The 25,205-nt window shown below is 47.5% G+C and overlaps 1 protein-coding gene and 2 non-coding genes across 14 annotated transcripts in view; 2 read left to right on the top strand and 1 right to left on the bottom strand.

Annotated features, from left to right (window-relative positions):
* DLG2 (discs large MAGUK scaffold protein 2) overlaps positions 1 to 25,205 on the bottom strand; it is a 1,647,444-nt gene that overhangs the window by 731,489 nt on the left and 890,750 nt on the right. The window lies entirely within an intron of this gene.
* On the top strand, positions 3,895 to 3,966 carry TRNAN-GUU (transfer RNA asparagine (anticodon GUU)). Its single transcript has one exon. It is a non-coding gene; the product is annotated as a tRNA-Asn (tRNA).
* On the top strand, positions 4,032 to 4,103 carry TRNAA-GGC (transfer RNA alanine (anticodon GGC)). The gene has a single exon. It is a non-coding gene; the product is annotated as a tRNA-Ala (tRNA).

Below are 25,205 nucleotides of genomic sequence, written 5' to 3'. Positions count from 1 at the left end.
AGCTGAGTGAAGATTTGAACTTGGTCTCCCCTGTCCTAGTGAAATACTCAAACCACTATACCAGGGGTGGCCAAACTCGCTTAATGTAAGAGCCGCATAGAATAAACGTCAGATGCTTGAGAGCCGCAAGACATGAATGTCAAATGTTTGAGAGCTGCAGGACAAGAAGGAAGAAAGGCAAATAAATGAGGGAGGAAGGAAGGAAGGAGAGGTGAAAGAAAGCAACTTTAACTTTAAATGCATCCTCCAAGCTGCCAGCTGGCTGACAGGGCAGTGGAAAGCTTTGAGAGCCACACAATATGTGTGAAAGAGCACACGTGGCTCCCGAGCCACAGTTTGGCCACCCTGCACTATACAATGGTGCCATTCTAAAATGATTAATAAAATGCTTTTTGCTTTTTTGGGCATTCTTTCTATAGAATGAGTTTTTGGTTCATAAACACTGGCTTTCTTTTTCTAAACACCATTCTTCCGCCTTTCGATTAGCAGGGCACAACATCCGTACTTTTTTTTTTTTTTTTTTTTTGCAACAGAGGCCATAACTTTTTGATAGCAGATGCTGCCTTTGTTCCTTTCAATGATTTAGGAGACCTGACAAACCCATTAAGTAAATCTTAGGCGCTGGCCTCCTTTGCAAATGGAAGCTCATTCATCCCAGTGGAGAGCCAGCGAGGCATTTTCTTGCTTTTAAAAAACCCAAAAAACAACCAAAACACGGAGGTCCTTGGGTTGTGGCTGATGGATCCGTCAGAGATGGTGACAAAATGGGAAAGGTAATGGGTTTCATGCAACTCTGCTCGGTCTGCTAAGAACCTGGAAGCTTTTAGCTCAAATGAACACTTTTTTTTTTTCAGGCAGGGAAGAAATACATAGCTGAAGAGCATCTTCATGCACTTTAAAAGCTCCCAACCAGGTTGTCAATTCCCAGGTGGGCAAACACAAGCACAACACAAGGGTTATAGTGACAAAATTGCTAATATTTGTAACAATCAGACCTCAGATTCAGCAGGATCTCACAGGAGCACAGCTCCTGAACCTTCCTGAGGGTCCCCCTTCTTCCTCCCCACCTGCCTTGTCCATTGAATAGGAGCGTGCAGCTGCATAACAACCCCTGGATTAGGAGAGCCGGCAGCCAGCCAGCCACCAGGGGCTTTGCCACACCCTCAGCAGCCCTCATTAACCCCTGGAGAAGACCACACCACCCTTTCTCCACTTCTTATGTGATTTTGGATGGCGGGTGGCTTGCTGGCCTTTTGACTGGGAGGGGGGGTGGCGGCTCAAGAGAGTCCCAGACGAGCGAGGCCTGCTTGGGCTGGCTGGATCTCTAGCCAGCCCAAGCAGGCCTTGCTTGTTGGGGCTCTCCTTTCTTCCATCAGGTTGCCTTTGGGTGGGGGGGAGGCGGTGGCATATGCTAATCAGCCCCTCCACCTATTTTTCTATAAAACGACGCCTGGTAACAATTAACAATACAATGAAGTCCCTTGATGAAAAACGCCATAAAATGTCAATCTCTTGAATCCAAACGGACTCGGTGCCCATTCTGGTAGATGTAAAGGCATACCATTCTCACAAGTGGAAAGAAGTAGAATTCCCCGGAATTCTACTTCACCTGTGTGGCAGAAGTCGATTACTTATTCCAGGGACTTCTACTTCTTTCCACTTGTGAGAATTGAATGCCTTTGCATCTACCGGAATTGGCACCGAGTCCCGTTTGGATTCAAGACGCTGACATTTTATGGCGTTTTTTTCATCAAGGGACTTGTTCTCTTTATTGTATTGTAAATTGTTAAAGATATTAGTAATTTTGTCACTATAACCTTTGGGTTGGGCTTGTGTTTGTAATTCTGTAGTGACTTCTCTCTCTAACCCTAACCCTATGGAGATCGATTCCTATAGGGTATAAGGGAGAATTGATCTGTGCTATTTGGGGCTCTAGGGGTGCTATATTTTGAGTTAGAGGCAACGCATTCACAGCATAGCATCCAGTGCCTCTCCTCAAAATACCCTTTTAGTTTAAAAAGCCCCAGGAGAATGTGCCCCTGTCCTTCATAATTTCCAAAGAAGGGAAGGCATTTAAAAGGTGTACGGTTCCTTTAAACGTGATGGCCAGAACTCTCTTTGGGGCGTTTATGCTTGCCACACCCTTGCTCCTGGCTCCACCCCCAAAGTTTTCAGATATTTCTTGAATTGGACCTGATACCTACTCCTGACTTTGGCAAACAGAATCTGTCCCCAAAGAAGAAGACACCTGTTTTTGTTCTTCCATTTTCACATCAATATGGACTCCCTCTGCATCAGACATCATGATCCCCTTTGATTTTAATCACACCTGCACAGGGCTCAAGGCCCCTGCCTTCCTATAATCTGTTCCTAAATCTATGTCGCAATTAGTCCCTTCTGTTTTCCTTCGGAGCTCAATCGGCATTTGCCTCTGATGTTCCTTACCGGAAATCATTACAGTGAGACTGTCTAATTATGGTACCAAGATTCCTAAAGCGTAATTTCTCTTTCCCGGGATATCCATAGTGCTCGAGGCATATTAAGTAGCCAGAGTTAATGACTCATAGATAGATAGATAGATGAATTTATTGTCATTGTTCTCAACAAAAAGAGAGCAACGAAATGAGGTGCTCTTCCACAAACATACCAACACATCAAACACACATATTCATAAACCATTTAAATACATCTGAAACCATTAAACCATTTAAACCATTAAAACCATTTAAATACATCTAAAACGGATAAACATTCATAAAACCATTAAAACCATTTAAACCCTTAAATAAACATTCATAAAACCATTAAACATTCATAAAACCATTAAAACCATTTAAACCATTAAATACATCTAAAACAGATAATCCTTCATAACCCTGCATTTAACCTAACCACAGCACTTGGATAGAAACTGTCCTTAAATCTGTTTGTCCTAGCCTTCAACACTCTATATCGTCTACCTGACGGTAAGATCTCAAAAAGCAAATGGCCCAGATGTGTATGGTCCCTTAGGATCATTTGTATCTTCCTTTTACATGCCATATTATACAGATCCACCAATGAGGGGAGAGAACATCCACAAATCTTTTGTGCTCTTCTCGTCACTCTTTGGAGCACCCTTCTCTCTGCTTCCGTGCAGCTCCCAAACCACGCGCAGAGGCAATAAGATAAAATGCTCTCAATGGAACTACGATAAAAGGCAACCAGCAGACTCCCTGACAGTTGTAGTGATCTTAAGAGTCTTAAGTAGTATAGTCGTTGCTGGGCCTTTTTCTCTAGAGCTAAAGTATTTGCCCCCCATGTTAGATCCTGTTTCATGGTAATTCCCAGAAACTTCCATTCTGTCACCTGTTCTACCATAACACCATCAATAAACAACGGCTGGGTGTCCAAACTACTCTTCCTGTAATCCACTATAATTTCCTTCGTCTTATTTATATTTAAAATAAGATTATTTACTTTACACCAAAGGGACAGCTGTTGAACTTCCCTCCTGTACGCAGACTCATCATCTTCAGAGATGAGCCCTACCAACGTTGTATCATCTGCATACTTAATGATTTTGTTACTCAGACTGCTGGAAACACAATCAGATGTGTAAATAGTGAAAAGAAGTGGACTCAAGACACATCCCTGAGGGGTGCCAGTATTTAAGATCTTCACGGAGGAAATATATCCATCCATTTTAACCCTTTGTGAACGACCTCATGAGAACCTCGGAGTCTTTTCACTCAATGCAGGGGTAGTTCTGTCGGAGGGACGGTGGCTCAGTGGTAGAGCATCTGCTTGGTAAGCAGAGGGTCCCAGGTTCAGTCCCTGGCAACTCCACCTAAAAAGGGTCCAGGCAAATAGGCGTGAAACACCTCAGCTTGAGACCCCGGAGAGACACAGGGAGGGGCAGTGGCTCAGTGGCAGAGCATCTGCTTGTTAAGCAGAAGATCCCAGGTTCAATCCCCAGCAGCTCCAACTAAAAAGGGTCCAGGCTAGTAGGCGTGAATAACCTCAGCTGGAGACCCTGGAGAACCATGAATGGGGCTGTAGCTCAGTGGTAGAGCATCTGCTTGGCAAGCAGAAGGTCCCAGGTTCAATCCCCGGCATCTCCAACTAAAAAGGTCCAGGCAAATAGGCGTGAAACACCTCAGCTTGAGACCCTGGAGAGCCGCTGCCAGTCTGAGTAGACAGTACTGACTTAGAGGGACTGAGGGTCTGATTCAGTATATGGCAGCTTCATGTATGTTCATATGCTACCAGCAAAGGAATTCTTCCTTTCCTAAGGAGTAGGGTTGCCAATCCCCAGGTGGAGATACAGAAAGTGATAGCTATACAGAAAAGTGATATTGTACAAAGACATTTTGACATTAACCCCTAATGGAAGGCTATTGATCTCTGAGGCTCCAACTGCAACTGTCTATACGACAATTGTAAAAGCTGGAGAGTGTCTAAATATAAATTTGAAGGAAATATTGGATATTCCATTATTGAATTCAAGGCTTTACCTAGTGTACTGCAGCCTGAAGAAGGCAAATGAAATGGATAGTTACCTTCTATTGTAATTTTGCCAATGTTGCTAAAATCTGGTATCTAGTGCGGAGTGTTTTTCTGTTAATAATATTGATAATAAATTGTTTGTTTCAAAATATAGAGTAGCAAATCAAGACTTGTATCAGCAGTTGTACAGTTTTATACAGTTTTCCCTTTTATTACAAAATCCCCAGGTGGAGACAGGGGATCTGCTGGGTTGGAGGCCCTCCCTCCGCTTCAGTGTAATAAGAAAGTGGGGAGGGGGAAAGAATGTCTCATGGGCACTCCATTATTCCCTATGGAGACCAATTCCCTTAGGGTATAATGGAGAATTGATCCACAGGTATCCGGGGCTCTGGGGGCTGTTTTTTGATGTAGAGGCACCACATTTTCCGCATAGCATTCAGTGCCTTTCCTCAAAACACCCTCCAAGTTTCAAAAAGATTGGACTAGGGGGTCCAGTTCTATGAGCCCCAAAAGACGGTGCCCCTATCCTTCATTATTTCCAATGGAGGAAAGGCATTTAAAAAGTATTCGGTCCCTTGAAATGTGATGGCCAGAACTCCCTTTGGAGTTCAGTTATGCTTGTCATAACCTTGCTCTTGCCTCCACTCCCAATATCTCCTGGCTCCACCCCAATGTCTTCTGGCTCCATCCCCGGGTATTTCTTGAATTGGACCTGGCAACCCTAATAAGGAGAGGTTCTTGTTTGACTCATGATAGCCATTATCTTGATGAACCAACTGCATTAGTCATAGTTTGCTAAAAACTTTGGCCAGACTGGGAGACGGATCTGGCTTCGCTCAACACAATATTGACAGAGATGACTTACTTAAGGCAGGCACCCTAATTACCAAATGAATTGGAGCTGAAAGTAGAATTCTGCTTAATAGAAACACACACACACACACACACACACAAGTGAAGGACCTGAAAGGATTTGCAGGAATCATCTAATAATAGGGTTACCAATCTCCAGGTAGGGACAGGGGATCCTCCAGTTTGGAGACCCTCCCCTCGCTTTAGGGTAATTAGAAAGCCAGGGGGAGGTGGAATATCTGCTGGGAGCTCTATTATTCCCTATGGAGACTTAGTCCCATAAGAAATAATGGAGAATTGATCTGCGGGTATCTGGGGCTCGGGGGGGGGCTGTTTTTTGAGGTAGAGGCACCAAAGTGTCAGTATCCAGTGCCTCTCCCCAAAATAGCCCCCAAGTTTCAAAACAATTGGACCAGGGGGGTCCAATTCTATGAGCCCCCAAAGAAGGTGCCCCTATCCTTCATTATTTCCTATGGAGGGAAGGCATTTAAAAGGTGTGCAGTCACTTTAAATGTGATGGCCAAGACTCCCTTTGGAGTTCAATGATGCTTGTCACACCCTTGCTCCTGGCTCCACCTCCAAAGTCTCCAGATATTTCTTGAATTGGACTTGGCAACCCTACATTTCCCCCTCTCCTGCTGTTTCCGCTCTCCCCTCCCTGATAACCCTCATAGACTCTCCCCTTTTCCTGCTTCCGTTTCTCTTCCCCCAATCAACCAGCCATCTTCTCCTTCTAGGGTTGTCTGTCCCCAACTGGGGGTGGGAGATCCCCCAGTTTGGAGCCCCTCCTCTTGCTTCAAAGCTATCAGAAAATGTGGGGGGGGGATGGCCATGAGGTGCTCCTCTCCACGGCAGGAATTATCGCCCACAACAGGCAAGAAGCAGGAAATAAACACAAGATGCCTACATTACCAGGAAGTGACATGAGCATATCATCAGGGGTGACATTCTGTTTTTTGGGCAAAACTCTATGGTAGAGTTAGCTTCAAACCATAGAGATTTGCCCCAAACCCAGACCATCTCCTCGCTCTTCACCTATGTGCCTACATCACTTCCTCGTGAAAAAAGCACGTTACATTTACTTCATAAGAGCATAAGAACGTAAGAGAAGCCATGTTGGATCAGACCAGTGGCCCATCCAGTCCAACACTCTTGTGTCACATAGTGGCCAAAAAAACCAGGTGCCATCAGGAGGTCCACCAGTGGGGCCAGGACACTAGAAGCCCTCCCATTATGCCCCCCAAGCACCAAGAATACAGAGCATCACTTGCCCCAGACAGAGAGCTCCAACAATACACTGTGGCTCATAGCCACTGAAGGACCTCTGCTCCATATGTTTATCCAATCTCCTCTTGAAGCTGTCTATGCTTGCAGCTGCCACCATCTCCTGTAGGTGTGAATTCCATGTGTCAATCACCCTTTGGGTGAAGAGGTATTTCCTTTTATACGTTCTAACCCTACTGCTCAGAAATTTCATTGAATGTCCACGAGTTCTCATATTGTGAGAAAGCAAGAAAAGTACTTCTTTCTCTACATTCTCTATCCCATGCATAATCTTGTAAACCTCTATCATGTCACCCCTGAGTCAACGTTTCTCCAAGCTAAAGAGCCCCAAGCGTTTTAACCTTTCTTCTTAGGGAAAGTATTCCAACCCCTGAATCAATTATTTCCTGATTTTCCCTCCTTGGTTTCAGAAAGGTAAGCCCCATTCCCTGCCTGCTGATCAGATGTTGGAAAATACCTGGAGACTTTGGGGGGGGGGGGGTCCAGGAGAAGGCAGGGTTTGGGGAGGGGAGGGGCCTCAGCATGGTACAATGCCAAAGAGTCCACCTTTCAAAGGAGCCATTTTCACCTGGGGAGGTGGTCTCTGCCAGCTGGAGATCAGTTGTAAAAACAGGAGATCTCCAGGCCTTAGCTGGAGTTGGCAACCATACCGGGCAACCCTATCTCCTTCCTACCCACCAGCAAACCTACCCTTATCTGCTGCCCCATCTTCAGCTTTCCCTCTCTCTCTTTTTTAAGATTTCAGGTTTTTCTGCATACCTGTGGCTGTTCAGGTTTTGCAAAAAAGCTCCATCTTCTTGTCCCTCCATAGCCTCAGTCTCCGGATTTAAGTATCCACAGGTGGAGGCTGCATTTAGAATGAGCTATACTGGTTATGTAATCAGAGGTGGCATTCTAACAGGAGCTCCATTGCATATCAGGCCACATGCCCCTGATGTAGCCAATCCTCCAGGAGCTTACGAGGCTCTTTTTTGTAAGCTCTTGGAGGACTGGCTACATCAGGGGTGTGTAGCTTAATATGCAAAGGAGCTCCAGCTAGAATTCCATCTTTGGATGTAATGACTGTGATGATGTCACAACACCACCTAGCTCATTGGATTCGTTTAAGTGGCATTCCCACAAAGGTAACAGAGGGCAAAGGTAATGCTCGTTGGGCCAGTGCTGCCCTTACTCTGAATGGGCAATGCTTGGCCCTTGCTTGAGCAACTCTAAAATGTGTCCTGCAGGAAACAGCTCTGCACAAAAAGATTTTCTTTTTGGCCTCAAGTCTGTAAAGGATCGTTTCTTTAACGCTGCCTTCATATGAAAGAGTAAACAACAAGTGTGAAAGAAATAAGGATAACAAGAGAAATTTGAATATTAATGACACCTTAGGCAGATGTCATACTGAGAGAGAGAGAGAAGGAGGACGAGAAGAGGAAGAAGAAGAAGAAGATATTGGATTTATATCCCGTCCTACACTCTGAATCTCAGAGCAGTCACAATCCCCTTTACCTTCCCCCCCCCCGCACAACAGACACCCTGTGAGGTGGGTGGGGCTGGAGAGGGCTCTCACAGCAGCTACCCTTTCAAGGATAACCTCTGCCAGAGCTGTGGCTGACCCAAGGCCATTCCACAGGTGCAAGTGGAGGAGTGGGGAATCAAACCCGGTTCTCCCAGATAAGAGAGCTCTGGCTGACCCAAGGCCATTCCAGCAGCTGCAAGTGGAGGAGTGGGGAATCAAACCCGGTCCTCCGAGATAAGAGAGCTATGGCTGACCCAAGGCCATTCCAGCAGCTGCAAGTGGAGGAGTGGGGAATCAAACCCGGTCCTCCGAGATAAGAGAGCTCTGGCTGACCCAAGGCCATTCCAGCAGGTGCAAGTGAAGGAGCGGGGAATCAAACCCGGTTCTCCCAGATAAGAGAGCCATGGCTGACCCAAGGCCATTCCAGCAGCTGCAAGTGAAGGAGTGGGGAATCAAACCTGGTTCTCCGAGATAAGAGAGCTATGGCTGACCCAAGGCCATTCCAGCAGCCGCAAGTGAAGGAGTGGGGAATCAAACCCAGTTCTCCCAGATAAGAGAGCTCTGGCTGACCCAAGGCCATTCCAGCAGCTGCAAGTGGAGGAGTGGGGAATCAAACCCGGTCCTTCCAGATATGAGTCCGCGCACTTCACCACTACACCAAACTGGCTCTCTAATATCCTTCAATGCAAACACAAAAACAACAAAAAAAGGTCACAAGCCATTGTTACAAGAGTTGAATTTCTCGGGTCCTACAGCCCACTTTGTCAAATCACACCGTGGGCTCGATCGCATTTTTGTAGATTAAACACATGCCTGTGCATACTGTTCCCAGCCTAACGATCAGCCTTTGCTTGCAGGAATATGTTCTTCAGGTTTCTGTCAATTTGCCGAATGCTGTGACACAGTAATTGGGCAATTGTGTGCATGGCGGTTTTCTAAGAAGCGGTTTTAACCGTTCCTGGAGGGATGTACGAAAGAACAATATGATTGCATTATCGAAAGGGCAGAACATATATCAAATCTGGCTTTCTGTCTCATGCGATTAGGAGGAAGATCAAAATCATCACTATTGTGCATGGGTATGTATCGGGCTGTTCTCCAACAGATATTTGCGTTCCCTGCTTTTCAGGCTCACACTGCACGGCTTTGGGAAGCCACCTGTCACCGGGGCTTTTTTTGCAGTAGAAATTCCTTTGCATATTTGGGGAGGGACGGTGGCTCAGTGGCAGAGCATCTGCTTGGTAAGCAGAAGGTCCCAGGTTCAATCCCCGGCATCTCCAACGAAAAAGGGTCCAGGCAAATAGGCGTGCAAAACCTCAGCTTGAGACCCTGGAGAGCCGCTGCCAGTCTGAGAAGACAAGACTGTCTTTGATGGACTGAGGGTCTGATTCAGTAGAAGGCAGCTTCATAAGTTCATTTGTTCATATTAGGCCATACCCCCTAATGTAGCCAAGACCTTACAGTAGGCCCTGTACTAAGAGCCCTGTAAGCTCTGGTAGGATTGGCTACATCAGGGATGTGTGGCCTAATATGCAAAGAAGTTCCTGCTACAAAAAAGCCCTGCCTATCACATTTTCATTCTACCTTCCCTCCAAGGAGCTTGAAGCTATATTCTTCTTGTTTCATCGTAACAACCACCCTGTCAGGTAGCTGGCTTAAAGCCACCCAGAGAGCTTCGTGGCAGAGTGGGGGTTTTGACAGTGTTGCCAGCTCTGGATTGGGCAACATCTGGAGTTTTTAGGTTGGAACCTGAAGGTCTCGCCAAGATGTAGTGCCCTAGAGCCTGCTCTCCAAAGCAGCCATTTTCTCCAGAGGAACTGATCGTGGTCATCAGGAGATCACTTCGAATAATAGAATCATAGAGTTGGAAGGGACCTCCAGGATCATCTAGTAGTCCTACCCCCTGCACAATGCAGGAAACCTACCACCTCCCGAGGAAGCCTGTTCCACTGAGAAACCTCTCTAACAGTCAGTTCTTCCTAATGTTGAGCCAGAAACACTTTTGATTTAATTTAAGAACATAAGAACATAAGAGAAGCCATGTTGGATCAGGCCAATGGCCCATCCAGTCCAACACTCTGTGTCACATAAGAACATAAGAGAAGCCATGTTGGATCAGGCCAATGGCCCATCCAGTCCAACACTCTGTGTCACACAGTGGCAAAAAAAATTTATATATACACACACACTGTGGCTAAAAGCCACTGATGGACCTCTGCTCCATATTTTTATCTAAACCCCTCTTGAAGGTGGCTATGCTTGTGGCCACCACCACCTCCTGTGGCAGTGAATTCCACATGCCAATCACCCTTTGGGTGAAGAAGTACTTCCTTATAAATTTCAACCCATTGGTTCTGGCCCTACCTTCTGGGGCCACAGAAAACAATTCCACACCATCCTCTAGATGACAGCCCTTCAAGTACTTGAAGATGGTGATCACATCACATCACCTCTCATATCATATCACTTGTTATAGCGGTAGATTACCAGCTGCCACCTGGAGGTTGGCAACCCTAGCTTTTGAACCCAGGTCTTCCAGGGTCTGCCACTCAAGCCATGATATCAACCAGTTTCTGAAATTCTTCTCATCCTACTCCCTTGTAGATTTTGGATTGGTCATCGTATTGCAGACGTCACGTGGCAACGTCCCTGCTTAGGGGTGGGGTCTGGCAACCCTATCCTGGGCTCCTGTGCCCAATGCCGATCAGTAAGCCAATGAGAGGCTTCCTAGCAACAAAAGCAAGCCTAGGCTTGCATTGCTGGCAATACGACGATGTCGCTTCCAGGTCAGGTTCCCAGGTCCTTCCGGGTCATCGGAAGAGGGGGATGGAGGGGAATGGAAGGTTGGGTTGCCGGATGCAGGTTGGGGAACTCCTGGAGATTTTGAAATGGCGCCTGGGGCGGGGGGGACAGGGACCTCAGGGGGGACAGTGCCATAGAATCCACCCTCCAAAGCATCCATTTTCTCCAGGGCAACTGATCTCTGTAGTCTGAAAATGAGCACCACTGCCTCAGACATAGTGTTCCATCTGTACGTTGTAGCTAATAGCCCCTGATGGACTTTTGCTCCATATGTTCAACCAGTCCTCTCTTGAAGATGGCTGTGCTTGTAGCTGCCACTGCTTCCTGAGGCAGTGGATTCCATGCGTTCATCACCCTTTGGATGAACATGCCTCCCTCGGCTTCCACTTTGATTTTGGGAGACCCCATCTTTCTTTGCTTGGATTTTCTATTGGGTAGGAGCAGAGTGGTAAAGCTCTGCAGTCGGAGCCCTCTGCTCACAACCTGACTTCGATCCCAGCGGAAGCTGGGTCAGGTAGTCGGCTCGGGGTTGACTCAGCCTTCCATCCTTCCGAGGTCGGTAAAATGAGGACCCAGCTTGCTGGGGGGAAAGTGTAGATGACCGGGGAAGGCAATGGCTAACCACCCCGTGAAAAGTCTGCCGGGAAAACCTCGTGAGAGCAACGTCACCCCAGAGTCGGCAACGACTGGTGCTTGCACAGGGGACTACCTTTAGGAGGACGAAACCCGCTTCCATCAGCAAAAAAAGTGGCAAAACAGGGGCCACAGTCATGATTGGCATTGCACACTGTCTATTTGGAAGCACAAACACACTGTTATACACTACTACTGATACTATACCTGTACTTGAAATGGGGGAAAGCCCAGGTCCTCAATTTATCCCTCAGCTGTTACAGGAATAAATGCAGGGGTGGATTTCTAGCAGCAGCTCCTTTGCATATTAGGCCACACCCTCCTGATGTAGCCAATCCTCCAAGAGCTTACAGGGCTCTTTTTTGTAAGCTCTTGGATTGGCTACATCAATAGGGCTACATCAGGAGGGCACGGTCAGCACTTTTTACCACCCCGAAGAACTGCTTACTGGGAAAGTTACCTGGAAACTGAAAGCCACTCCTGTTGCCTCAATGTAAAAGAATGTGTGTTGTGTAGCAAAAGTAGGATTGCCAAGTCTGACTCAAGGAATACCTGGGGACTTTGGGGGTGGAGCCAGGACCAAAGGTGTGGCAACCACGATTGAACTGCAAAGGGCCATGCTGGCCATCACCTTTTAAAGGGATACACTATTTTTAAATGCCTTCCTTTCATTGGAAAGAATGAAGGATAGGGGTAGGTGGCTCATAGAATTGGACCGCCTGGTCCAATCTTTTTGAAACTTGGGGGGTATTTTGAGGAGAGGCACCGGATGCTATGCTGAAAAGTTGGTGCCTTTACCTCAAATAACAGCCCCCTGAGAGCTCCAGATACCTATGGATCAATTCTCCATTATACCCTGTCTCCATATGGAATAATGGAGTGAGCAGCAGACATTTCCCTCCCCCCTCTGCTTTCTGATGTCCCTGAAGCGGGGAGAGGGCCTCCAAACCAGTGGATCCTCTGTCCCTGGCTGGGAATTGGCAACCCTAAATTTGTGTAGCCAAAAAAAGCAGAGTTTTCACTTGCCGCATCAACCTTCTCAGGCAAAATGGCTGGCAACCTCTCAGTTGTTTAGACACACTGTATGCTGTTACACCAAAATGGCAGTTGTTGCAGGTTTTCTTTGGTATACTGATCATTTACACCTGCACTGTATTCTGATATCAATGACTTTCAGACATTCCATTTGGACATATCCAACTATATGCACTAGAGCATTTGCTATCTGTGATCCTCCCAATATGTGTAGATTCAAGAGGATTAAATGTAGGAGGTGCACCTAGAACTCCCATTTACCCACCCAGAGTGGGGAATACCAGCCCCCAATTCCAATTTTCCACTCCAAAGGAATTTAAGAGCAGGGCATAAATGACCTTCACATAATGCCATTCTAGTAATTTCATCAGTAGGGTTGCTAATCCCCAGGTGGGGACAGGGGATCCCCTGGTTTGGAGGCCCTACCCCCACTTCAAGGTAATCAGAAAGCAAGGTGAAGGAGAGGGAAATGTCTGCTGGGCACTCCATTATTCCCTATGGAGACCACTTCCCGTAGAGAATAATGGAGAATTGATCTGTGGGTATCTGGGGCTCTGTGGGGGCTGTTTTTTGACGTAGAAACACCAAATTTTCAGCATGGCATCCGGTGTCTCTCTTCAAAACACCCCCCAAGTTTAGGAGCCCCAAAAGAAGATGCCCTATCCTTCATTCTTTCCAATGGAGGGAAGGCATTTAAAAGGTGTGCAGTCCCTTGAAATGATATGGATAGAACTCCCTTTGGAGTTCAATTATGCTTGTCACAATCTTGTTCCTGGCTCCACCCCCAATGTCTCCTGGCTCCACCCCCAAAGTCTCCTGGCTCCACCCCCAAAGTCAATTTCTTGAATTGGACTTGGCAACCCTATCACCAGTCTCTATGGTATATTGAAAACAGGATAGACCTTTCTATGATGGTGAGTACAGAAACGACGAGGTGCAGTTTGGGGAGGCAGAACACTGGGAATAACATCATTCCTTCCCAAACTGCACCGTTCCCTGACACCAAACCCAAATCTCCTGATATCTTCCAGGATGGTGTTGGGAGCCACCCCACCGAATGAAATATCAAAAAGGTCTAACCAGGACAATCGTTCCTGCTCCTCTCCCCCGGAGTCTTCCTAAATCCTTCTCATCAATTCTTCCCCAGCTTCCTGCCTTGACCTTGTCAGATCCGAAAGCCAGTCCCCGCATTTGCAATGAGTCAAAAGCGGGCAACGTACATCATCCTAACGACATCTGCCTCGGCAAGACTTTTGAAATTTATTGTTTAACACACTCTTCAGGCTTCGACACAAAATCCACCAAAACACGTCCACGATCCTTTTTTAAAAAAATAATTACCAATGACTTTTCATATTAGCAGATTTTTTTTCCCCCAGGATGCTGCTGCCGCTGCTTTTAATAAATACGCTTATTAGCTCCTGTAATGAAAGCAATGTGTAAAAGTGCGGCCGTTAATTTGATTACCTTCTAGTCAATTATGCACACCCTATTCCTCTGGCCCTCCTGCAGACACACCACGATGACACCTGAGCTTCTAATTATGTACAGTTAAACCCTTCCAAAGCCATCTTCGTTGTTACACTCAGCGTGTTGGGCGCCGTCAGTATAGCAGCGATACCGTCTTCATGCAAGCGGGCAGGAGGGGAGAGGGTGGAGAGAGGGCGAATGCGAAATCACAGGCATTTTCGAGCCGCAAAGATAATCACAAGAAAAGTTAATTATGCCAATTAAAATAATCATCCTTCTCCGCAGTAGCTATGACCTATTTCTAGAGAGCAGAGGAAAAGTGGAAGGGGGAGGAGAAATATCCCGGATTCCGGGTAGGAGTGATTAAAACCAGGCCCATTATATTCCTAAGAGAGTCAGCTGGCTATTTTAATTAGTGATAGCACAGATGGTTAAAACACCTTGCATTGTGGGATTTCAACAAATACTGGGGGTTTTTTTTCCCACCAGCTCCCCTCAGTGTTATATCCTCAGATAAGAAAGCCTTTGTTGAAGACGAAGAAAGGCAAGGGAAGAGAAATAATACATTGCAAATGGTTAGACAAAGTTATACAACTGAAGCGCCTTTTTACTAAACCAGACCCTCAAGGTTTCAGGCGACGGTTGCCAGGCCAAACATGGCAACCAATGTGAGGGCTGTGGGCAGGGAAATAGGGGCGGATGTGATGTCAGCAACATCACCGACATCACTATGCCATTTCTGGGGAAACACCTGGAATGATAACAGGTAGCTCTAGGAATTGTAGGGAACTCAATGGTACCATCGAGTTTCTGGCAATTTCTCGAGCTACCCTCTGTCACTTCGGTGCTTTGTATGGAAGTGATGCAGTGCTGTTGACAACATCGCTGTTTATTTTATTTTGTATTTTCTCCCACTCCTGCGCCAAGTGGTGGCAGGCTGCAGGGCTTGCTGGTAGGACAGTTTCCTCCACAGTAGGGTGGTCAGCCTCCAGGTGGTACTTAGAGATCTCCCACTATTACATAACTGGCCAAGATCAGTTCCTCTGGAGAAAATGGCTGCATTGGAAGGTGGACTCTATGGCACTGGATCCTGCTGACGTCCTACCCTTTATCAAGCCCCACCCTTCCCAGGCTCCTCCCCCCAGATCTCCAGGTATTCCCCAACACAGAGTCAGTAACCCTAATTTTTCATTTAGAAGTTCCCAGGTTCAATCCCCCTCATCCCCAGTTAAAAAGTGTCAGGCAATAGGTGATGTGAAGGACATCTGCCTAGGAGACCCACCACCAGTAGACAACACCGACCTTGATGGGCCAATGACCTGATTCAGTATAATACAGCTTCGTGTGCCTCCAGAAGTGATCGTGGGGAGGGGGAAGGATCCAACCTGTACTTATGAATATGCAATATGGAAACTGGCCCCAAGACATCCACCAAATTGCTGGGCTCGTTTCATTTCTCCACCGCCGTTCCAATTAACTGATAACTAGTAGGCTTTCAGTGCCACCGCAAACTGAGATCGCCCACTCTGCGTGTTGACTTTGCATCCCGAAATTAATTTCTCTTAGATTTTAATAATCAGTTAAAACTCCAAAAAAAAAATTATATATTCTTCATTATTAATTCACCGGGAGCAATACAGGCTCTCGGTAAAACCATTTGTGCAGCAGAAAACGAAGAGCCCTTTTTCTAACGACTGCACGCGGCATGCCTAATTTAATACACAGCTAAATATTTAATTACCCAAAGTGGCAAAGCTGAAGGTGCTCGGCTGAAATTAAAACTCCTCCTTAATGGCTGAAGACTTAATTGTATCCTGCGCGGCGGCGGAGAGCTTCAAAGCCGAATTGTTCGGAACGAAACCTCGTCTGCAGATGCTCTCCTACCAGCTAAGCGGAGGAGCCAGGTGTGTACGTGTGCTCACAATGTAACAGCACAACAATAACAACTTCCTCCTTCCTTCTCATCAAGGCAATTTCCCTCTATTGTGTCTAGACTCCGTTCGCAACCCGCCGCTTTCATAAATTACAGTCCTCGCGCAGCAAAGCTTAAGAGACTGACAATGCAATCCTAATAATTTTTTTCCCCCTAGGGAGTAAATCCCCATTGAGTAGACCAGGCATCCCCAGTGAGGTACCAATGGGCACCGTAGTGCCTGATGGCACTTTTCTTGGCATGTACCAAGTTAAGGCTGCCAGGTCCCTCCTGGCAACTGGCACAGGAGGGGGAATTTCCTGGGAGCGGCAGCGACACCCATCTGGTGTACAGTAACGTGTCTACATCACTGCCCACATGACCCAAAAGTGATGTCATCACATCCAGGATGCCAGGGCAATACTCTGGTATTTGGACAAAAACTCTCTTAAGAGAGCCAGTTTGGTGTAGTGGTTAAGTGCGTGGACTCTGGGAGAACTGGGTTTGATTCTCCATCCCTCCACTTGCAGCTGCTGGAACGGCCCTGGGTTAGCCATAGCTCTGGCAGAGGTTGTCCTTGAAAGGGCAGCTGCTGTGAGAGCCTTCTCAGCCCCACCCACCTCACAGGGTGTCTGTTGTGGGGGGAGAAGATATGGGGGATTGTAAGCCACTCTGAGTCTCTGATTCAGAGAGAAGGGCGGGGTATAAATCTGCAATTCTTCTTCTTTTTCTTCTATGTAAATTTGGTCTCTACCATAGAATTTTTGCTCAAATACAGGAGTGTTGCCCCAGTTTCCTGGATGTGATGATGTCACTTCCGGGTACAGTGAGCAGTGATGTAGTCATGCCATTGTGCATCTGATGGATCTCCCTCTTTTTCAGAGTATGCCCCCCCACTAGTGGGTAGATCATGGCAGGGAGGTGGGGCCTGTTAACGGGGAACCTCTGCCTCCACTGGTGGGTCTGGCAACCCTACACCAAGTGTCTTCAGAAAGTGAAGGGCAGGTGGAGCTTTTGCCCATCATGGCTTCCGACTGGTCACTGGAGATGTTTAAAATCACTGCTTTGGCAGCAGCACACTCAAGGATCTTCACTGTGTGTGGTTTGGTGCAGTGGTTAAGTGTGCGGACTCTTCTCTGGGAGAAACAGGTTTGATTCCCCACTCCTCCACTTGCACCTGCTAGCATGGCCTTGGGTCAGCCATAGCTCTGGCAGAGGTTGTCCTTGAAAGGGCAGCTGCTGTGAGAGCCCTCTCAGTCTCGCCTACCTCACAGGGTGTCTGTTGTGGGGGAGGAAGAGAAAGGAGTTTGTAAGCCGCTCTGAGACTCTTCAAAGTGGAGGGCGGGATATAAATCCAATGTCGTCGTCTTCTTCTTCTTCTTCTTCTTCTTCTTCTTCTTCTTCTTCTTCTTCTTCTTCTTCTTCTTCTTCTTCTTCTGTGTGACTAAAGGCAAGCTACAGCAGCTGTTTTGTGGCTGGCTCTGCCTCCTGGAGCAGCCATTTTGTAGTGGTCATTTTGTGGCTGCACCCAGCATGGCATGTCAGAATTCCCAAAGTACCCACAGGCTGAAGAAGGTTGAGGAGGACTGGAGTAGAATAGCAGGGTTCTGAAGAGACTGCAGAGACGTGCTGCAAGCCACAGCAGGTAATAAATACTGAGTTAGATGGCATGACATCATGCATGGTAGCTTCATACCCTATTGCTTCATGCTGTAAGTAATGTCATGCACCAGGGCACCTCTGGAGTGCATGTCCACCAATTTCTCCTGGAGGTTGCTGGCTGTTCCTAGAAATACTAATCCAGTTAGGGTTGTCAATCCCCAGGTGCGGGCAAGGGAACCCCCCATTTGGGGGTCCTCCCCTTGCTTCGGGGTCATCAGAAAGAGTGTGTGTGTGGGGGGGGGATGTCTTCTGGGCACTCCATTTGATTCTGTATTGAGACCAATTCCCATAGGGTATAATGGATAATTGATCCCCAGTCGTTTGGGGCTCGGGGGGGGGCTGCTTTTTGAGATAGAAGCACCAAATTTGCAGCATAGCATCCAATGCCTCTCCTCAAAAGACCCTCCAAGTTTCAAAAGGATTGGTCCAATTCTATGAGCCCTATCTTCATTATTTCCATCAGAGGGAAGGCATCTAAAAGGTGTGCAGTCCCTTCAAATGTGATAGCCAGATTTGCAGTTCAATTATACTCAGGGCTTTTTTTTTGAGCAGGAACACACAGGAATGCAGTTCCAGCTGACTTGGCACCAGGGGGTGTGGCCTAATATGCAAATGAGTTCCTGCCAGACTTTTCCTACAAAAGGCCCTGTGTGAATCAATGGTTATATCATGGGGTGTGGCCTAATATGCAAATGAATTCCTGCCAGGCTTTTAGTGCCAAAAAAGGCCCTGATTATACTTGTCACAACCTTGCCCTGGCTCCACCCACAATGTCTCCTGGCTCCACCCCCAAGTCCCCAGATATTTCTTGAATTGGACTTGGCAACCCTAAATCCAGGCCCTGCCGTCACATACAGGTCACACTCCTGGACTTTTCTACATGTGGTGTGGTTGCCTCTTAGGGCTGCCAATCCCAGGTTGGGAAACTCCTTGAGATTTGAAGGGTGGAGCCTCAGGACAGTGGGCCTTGGGCAAAGGGAGGGACTTCAGCAGGGTATACTGCTATGGGGTCCAGCCTGTGAGACTGCCATTTTCTCTGGAAGAACATAAGAGAAGCCATGTTGGAGCAGGCCAATGGCCCATCCAGTCCAACACTCTGTGTCACACAGTGGCCAAAAAACCCCAAGTGCCACCAGGAGGTCCATCAGTGGGGCCAGGACACTAGAAGCTCTCCCACTATGCCCTCCCCCAAGCACCAAGAATGCAGAGCATCACTGCCCTAGACAGAGAGTTCCAACAATAAACTGTGGCGAATAGCCACTGATGGACCTCTGCTCCATATGCTTATCCAATCCCCTCTTGAAGCTGGCTGTGCTTGTAGACATCACCACCTCCTGTGGCAGTAAATTCTACATGTTAATCACCCTTTGGGTGAAGAAGTACTTCCTTTTATCAGTTCCTTTTATCCATGGGTCATTTTGTAGAAAAATAGGTGGTGGAGCTCATCCACGGATCGTTATGCAGCTGCAATACTAGTCAATGGACAAGGAGGTGGAACTCTCAGAAGGAAGAGGTGGAACGCTCAGAAAGGTTCAGGAGCTGTGCTCCTGTGAGCTCCACTGAAACTGAGACCTGCTTTTATCAAATACTTCCTTTTATCAGGAGGACTGATCTCTGTAGCCTGGAAATCAGTTGTAATTCTGGAAGACCTCCAGGCACCACTTGGAAGTTGGCAAATCTAGCTAACTTCCCCGAAATATCACTCACAGAACCAGATTAAGACATGCTGCGTTTTGGGAGGCTACCACACAACGCAATGCTACTTCATTTGTGTTTGTGTGTGTATTTGGAAGTCCTTCATGATGTGAAGGCCTGAACAAGCTTATTTAGCTTGTGTGTAAATCCAGCTCTGATCATCAAAATCTTTGCGAAAGACTCAGGTTGCCAAACTCCAGGTAGTGGCTGCAGATTGATTGGGATTATAACTGATCTCCAGATGACAAAGATCAGTGTTCCTGGAGAAAATGGCTGCCTTGGAAGGTGGACTCTATGGCATCAGACCTCAGTGAAGTCTCTTCCCTCTCCAAACCCAATAGGGTTGCCAAGTCCAATTCAAGAAATATCTGGGGACTTTGGGGATGGAGCCAGGAGACTTTGAGGGTGGAGCCAGGAGACATTGGGGGTGGAGCCATAAGTAAAGTTATGACAAGCACAACTGAACTCCAAAGGGAGTTCTGGCCATCACATTTAAAGGAACCACACACCTTTTAAATGCCTTCCCTCCACTAGAAATAATGAAGGACGGGGCACCTTCTTTTGGGGCTGATAGAATTGGACCCCCTGGTCCAATCATTTTGAAACTTGGAGAGCATTTTGAGGAGAGTCAATAGATGCTATGCTGCAAATTTGGTGCCTCTACCTCAAACAACAGCCCCTCCACGAGCCCCGGATATCCCCAGATCAATTCTCCATTATACCCTATGAGAATCGATCTTTATAGGGAATAATGAAGCGCCCAGCAAACATTTCCCTCCCCCCCCCCTTTCTGATGACTCTGAACAGGAAACTGGCATCTCTACTCAAGAGTTGCTGAACTTCCAGCTTCTCCAAAGTAACACGGAGCAACCAAAGGTTCAAGTTTACCTTTCCTCTGCAAACAACCTCTGAAAAGATGGCGCAGCCAACGGAGGGTCTGGGCTGCTTTCACAGCCACTGGGAGCAGTCATCTTGTTCTGCCTCCTCCCCCCGCCCCCTTTCAGCCTTCAAGACGCAGACACACCATCCCAAGAGGAAGCCTTTCCAAGTGGAGTCTGAAGCCTCCAGAGGTGGAAAGGCACATGGTGGCTGTAGGGGTGAGAAAGTGGGAGAGCCCCTGCCGGGACCTGGGGATTGGCAAGCCTAAAACCCCACCCTCCTCCGGCTCCATTTCCACAATCTCCAGGTATTTACCACTCAAAGTTGCCACTCCTATGAAAGACCGTTTCAGTTGTTCTCCCGTTACTCACTAGCTTAAACAAATATCGCTAACGGTTTCCATGGGAGCCTGGGGTGACCAGATCCTTCACTCACACAAGCACGTGGCCAGCCCCTGCTTCCCTCCCCAAAAACACCTCGCCGCGGAAACTGCCAGATGTCCCTCCGAGTGATCTGTGCCGTGTTCCACAAGGAATCCCAAGTGCCAACAATTCTATCTGCAAATTAATTTTAACACCCATTTAAAGAGCCAACCCTTTTATCCACTCAGGGGGAGGCAAAGGCGCCTTGGTCTCGGAGAGCTTGAAGGCGAGAGGGAGGATAATGAATCGATGTGGGGGCTGACGGCAGCTTTAATGTTTTCTCAGAAGTTTTTAATACCGCCGTAAAAGGTTGTTTATGGCAATATATTCATCCCCTCCAGGGCTGTGTGCGTTGCCAGAGAGGCAGAAAGGGCCTGGAGAAATCAAACTCACTTGGCGTACCCGTTCCATTCCCTCAGCTGCCAAATGCTTTTGCAATGTTTTCTCACTGCTTGCAGCATCCTGGGAAATAAAACAGTTTAGTTCTAGTTTATTAGGGTACAGGTTCAGGGATAAAAGGTAAAGGTGAAGGTGAGCACCAGTCGTTTCAGACTCTGGGATGATGTCGCATCACGATGTTTTCACGGGGTGGTTTGTCATTGCCTTCCCCAGTCATCTACGCTTTCCCCCCAGCAAGCTAGGTCCTCATTTGACTGACCTCAGAAGGAATAATAATAATAATAACAATAATATTTAATTTATATCCCGCCCTCCCCGCCAAAGCAGGCTTAGGGCAGCTCACAACATAATATAAAATACAAAGATTACATAATATGAAGCTGCCTTATACTGAATCAGACCCTTGGTCCATCAAAGTCAGTATTGTCTTCTCAGACTGGCAGCGGCTCTCCAGGGTCTCAAGCTGAGGTTTTTCACACCTATTCGCCTGGACCCTTTTTTGTAGATGCCAGGGATTGAACCTGGGACCTTCTGCTTACCCAGCAGATGCTCTACCACTGAGCCACCGTCCCTCCCCTTAAGTAAGTAAAGGGAAGGTGCCACAGGTGAGGCCCCACCATAGAACATATGAAGCTGCCTTATACTGAATCAGACCCTTGGTCCATCAAAGTCAGTATTGTAATAAAACAACAATCTACAACATTATACAATTTCCTTAAAACCATCCAATTAAAACCAACAATTTCATGCGATCGTACTGGGTGCTAAATTTTCAAAACTTTCCGATCTTACCGATTTACAGATTTTCGTAACGACGGTACAGCAGAATCCGCATTAAGAAAAGGCCAGCTGAAAGAGGGTAGTCTTGCAGGCCCTGCGGAACTGAGCAAGACTCTGCAGGGCCCGCGCCTCCTCTGGTAATTGATTCCACCAGTGGAGAGCCAGGATTGAGAAGGCCCTCTCTCTTGTAGTTTTCAGTTTGGCCTCCTTCGGCCCGGGGATTATCAGTAGATTTTGTGAACCTGATCTCAGCACCCTCTGGGATACATATGGGGAGAGATGGTCCCTAAGGTAGGCAGGTCCTCGGTCATATAGGGCTTTAAAGGTAATAACCAGCACCTTGTAACGGATCCGGTACACAATTGGCAGCCAGTGCAGCTCCCGTAGCCGCTTAGGGAGCCCTGATAACAGCCTGGCTGCCGCGTTATGCACTAGCTGTAGTTTCCAGGTTCAGCACAAGGGCAGCCCCATGTAGAGGGCGTTACAGTAGTCCAACCTCAAGGTGACCATTGCATGGATCACTGTTGCCAGATCATCACACTCCAGGAAGGGAGTCAACTGCCTCGCCTGCCTAAGATGAAAGAAGGCGGATTTGGCAGTGGCTGCTATCTGGGTCTCCATTGACAAAGAAGGCTCCAGTAGCACCCCCAAGCTCTTGACCTTGTGCGCCATTACCAACGGCGCCCCGTCAAAAACTGGTAGGAGGATTTCTCCTCCCAGACCGCAACGACTCAGGCAAAGGACCTCTGTCTTCACTGGATTCAACTTCAGCCTACTCAGCCTGAGCCATCCTGCCACAGCATGTAACGCCAAGTCCAGATTTTCTGGGACACAGCCAGGCCAGCTGTCCATTAGTAGATAGAGCTGGGTGTCATCAGCAAATTGATGACAACCCAGCCCACACCTCCGGGCAATCTGGGCAAGGGGACGCATGTAGATGTTAAACAACATCGGGGAGAAAACTGCTCCCTGTGGCATCCCACAATTAAGTGGATGCCTCTAGGACACTTCTCCCCCAATTGCCACCCTTTGTCCCCGACCGTCAAGGAAAGAGGAAAGCCACTGCAAACCCCTGAATCCCTGCGTCGGTGAGGCGGCGGGTCAGTAACTGATGGTCGACCGTATCAAACGCTGCTGATAGGTCTAACAACATCAGCATCGCCACGCCACCTTGATCCAGATGTCACTGGAGGACATCCACCAGGGTGATCAGCACTGTCTCCATCCCATGACCCGGACGAAAACCAGACTGGTGGGGATCTAGCACGGAAGCGTCATCCAGAAAACTCTGCAACTGTAATGCTACTGCCCTCTCAATAATTTTGCTCAAAAAGGGCAAATTTGAGACCGGATGGAAGGCTGAGTCCACCTTGAGCCAGCTACCTGAACCCAGCTTTCACTGGGATGAAACTCAGGCAGTGAGCAGAGAGCTTCGACTACATTACTACAGCTTTACCACTCTGCGCCACGGGGATGGGGTTGTGACCGGGAACTGGCAGACCTTCAGGGGCAGTGGGGGAATGTTATTGGCTGTAGCATAATACTACTTCTTGCGGGGACATTGGGAAAATTTCCAAGTCCCAGTTGGGGGAGTGGAAAGTGGCTGTGGGTAGCTCTAGGAATTTCAAGAAACTCTAAAGTAAATCATAGAGTTTTCAGCAATTCCTAGAGCTACTGTTTTCCCCCGGAAATGACGTCATGCACAAACGTAGTGGGGGCCAAGCAGCCCTACTCAGGGAACTGGTGCGGTGTACAAAAATGTGCTGCGATCCAGGGGGTGGTCTGTTCAAATCTCATCTTGGCCATGGATTTAGTGGCCCTGAGCAGGTCTAACAAGCAACGTATGTTTTTTCCGAATAAGTAAATGAATTCTCACTAAGCCTTGGTTTTCCTATGGGCAGCATGGGAATAATCACGCAAGCCTGACACAGCTGCTGGAAGGATTATGTCAGAACAATGCACATGAACGCCAAAATCAGTATGCAAATTTAATTGACTGGTTATTAAGAACGTCAAAACCTTCCGACAGCTCTATCAAATGAGAAGGAAACACTGAAAGTGAAACAAAACTAGGCAGAGGCTGGTGGCAGAAGAAGAGGAGGAGTTGGGTTTTATACCACATTTTCTCAACCTTAAGGAGTCTCAAACCAGCTTACAATCGCCTTCTCTTCCTCTCCTTGCAACAAGCACTTTGTGAGGGAAGCGGGGCTGAAGGAGTTCAGAAAGAACAGTGACTGGCCCGAGGCCACCCAGCAGACTTCATGTGGAAGAGTGAGAATGCAGCAGAGACAATGTGGTGCAGTGGCTAGACAAAGCCTCAGGTTCGCATCACCACATCACGGGATAACCTCAGGCCAGTCAATCTGAGTCAGCCTAATCCACCTTGAAAAAGTCATCATGAGGATAAAACCTAGATGGGAGATAGGGATGGGATGACCACCATCCTAACTGCTTTGAAGAAAGCCTTGGATTAAAAAAAAAGAAGTCACACAGAATGGTAGAGCCCTTCTATAGGGGTCTTGCCCTCTTAAGACGTAGTCTTTGATCTGTTTCAAGACACTTCCAGTTGATCGACTTGCAGTTCATGGCCACCCGATCTCTAGGTAGACCTAGACAATAACCTAGGGTGCCGGAGAGGGAGGGATGGCAACCATTTCTTTCACTGCTCCACCTGCGCATGGCATCAGAGTCTGCCATGGCAAGTGGCAGTCTTTGGATGCAACTCTGGTCCTAGTGGGTGGCTGCTTGGGAGGGAGAACCCTGTAGCATTTTCAGGGGTGGAATTCCAACAGAAGCTCCTTTGCATATTAGGCCACATCCCCCTGATGTAGCCAATCTTCCAAGAGTTTACAAAAAAGAGCCTTGTAAGCTCTTGGAGGATTGGCTACATCAGGGGTGTGTGGCCTAATATGCAAAGCAGCTCCTGCTAGAATTCCACCCCTGAAGATGGGTGACCATGTTAGTCTTTCTGTAGCAGCATAGAAGAGCCAGAGTCCAGTAGCACCTGAAAGAGTAACAAAATTCGCAGCAGGGGAGGCACCCTGGGCATTATACCCCACTGAACTCCTTCCATCCCTCAAATCCTGCTCTCCCCAAGCTCCACTCATAAATCTCTATCTGTTCAACTTCAGCAGTATTTACCGTTCCCCATGAAGCTTTTCAGCAATGGGTCATGAGGTCAGTTTTCAAGTTACTCAAATCCCAAGACAAACACAGGATAAGAGAAAGACCATGGAAGGGACTGCTGCTCAGCTGCTTGGTTTAAATGGCTGGGAGCCATTTAAACCCTGCTTTCTGCTCCCACTGGGTTTTTGCAGGAAGCAGAAAGCAGTAGTTTAAATCGCTCCAAGCCATTTAAAAAAAACTCCACTGCACAGCTGGGAGCCAT

This window comes from Heteronotia binoei, chromosome 3 (genome assembly GCF_032191835.1).
Source record: "Heteronotia binoei isolate CCM8104 ecotype False Entrance Well chromosome 3, APGP_CSIRO_Hbin_v1, whole genome shotgun sequence".
NCBI classification, from domain to species: Eukaryota; Metazoa; Chordata; class Lepidosauria; order Squamata; family Gekkonidae; genus Heteronotia; species Heteronotia binoei.
Note: the sequence above shows the minus strand (reverse complement) of the source record. Positions and strands in the feature narration are given on the sequence as shown.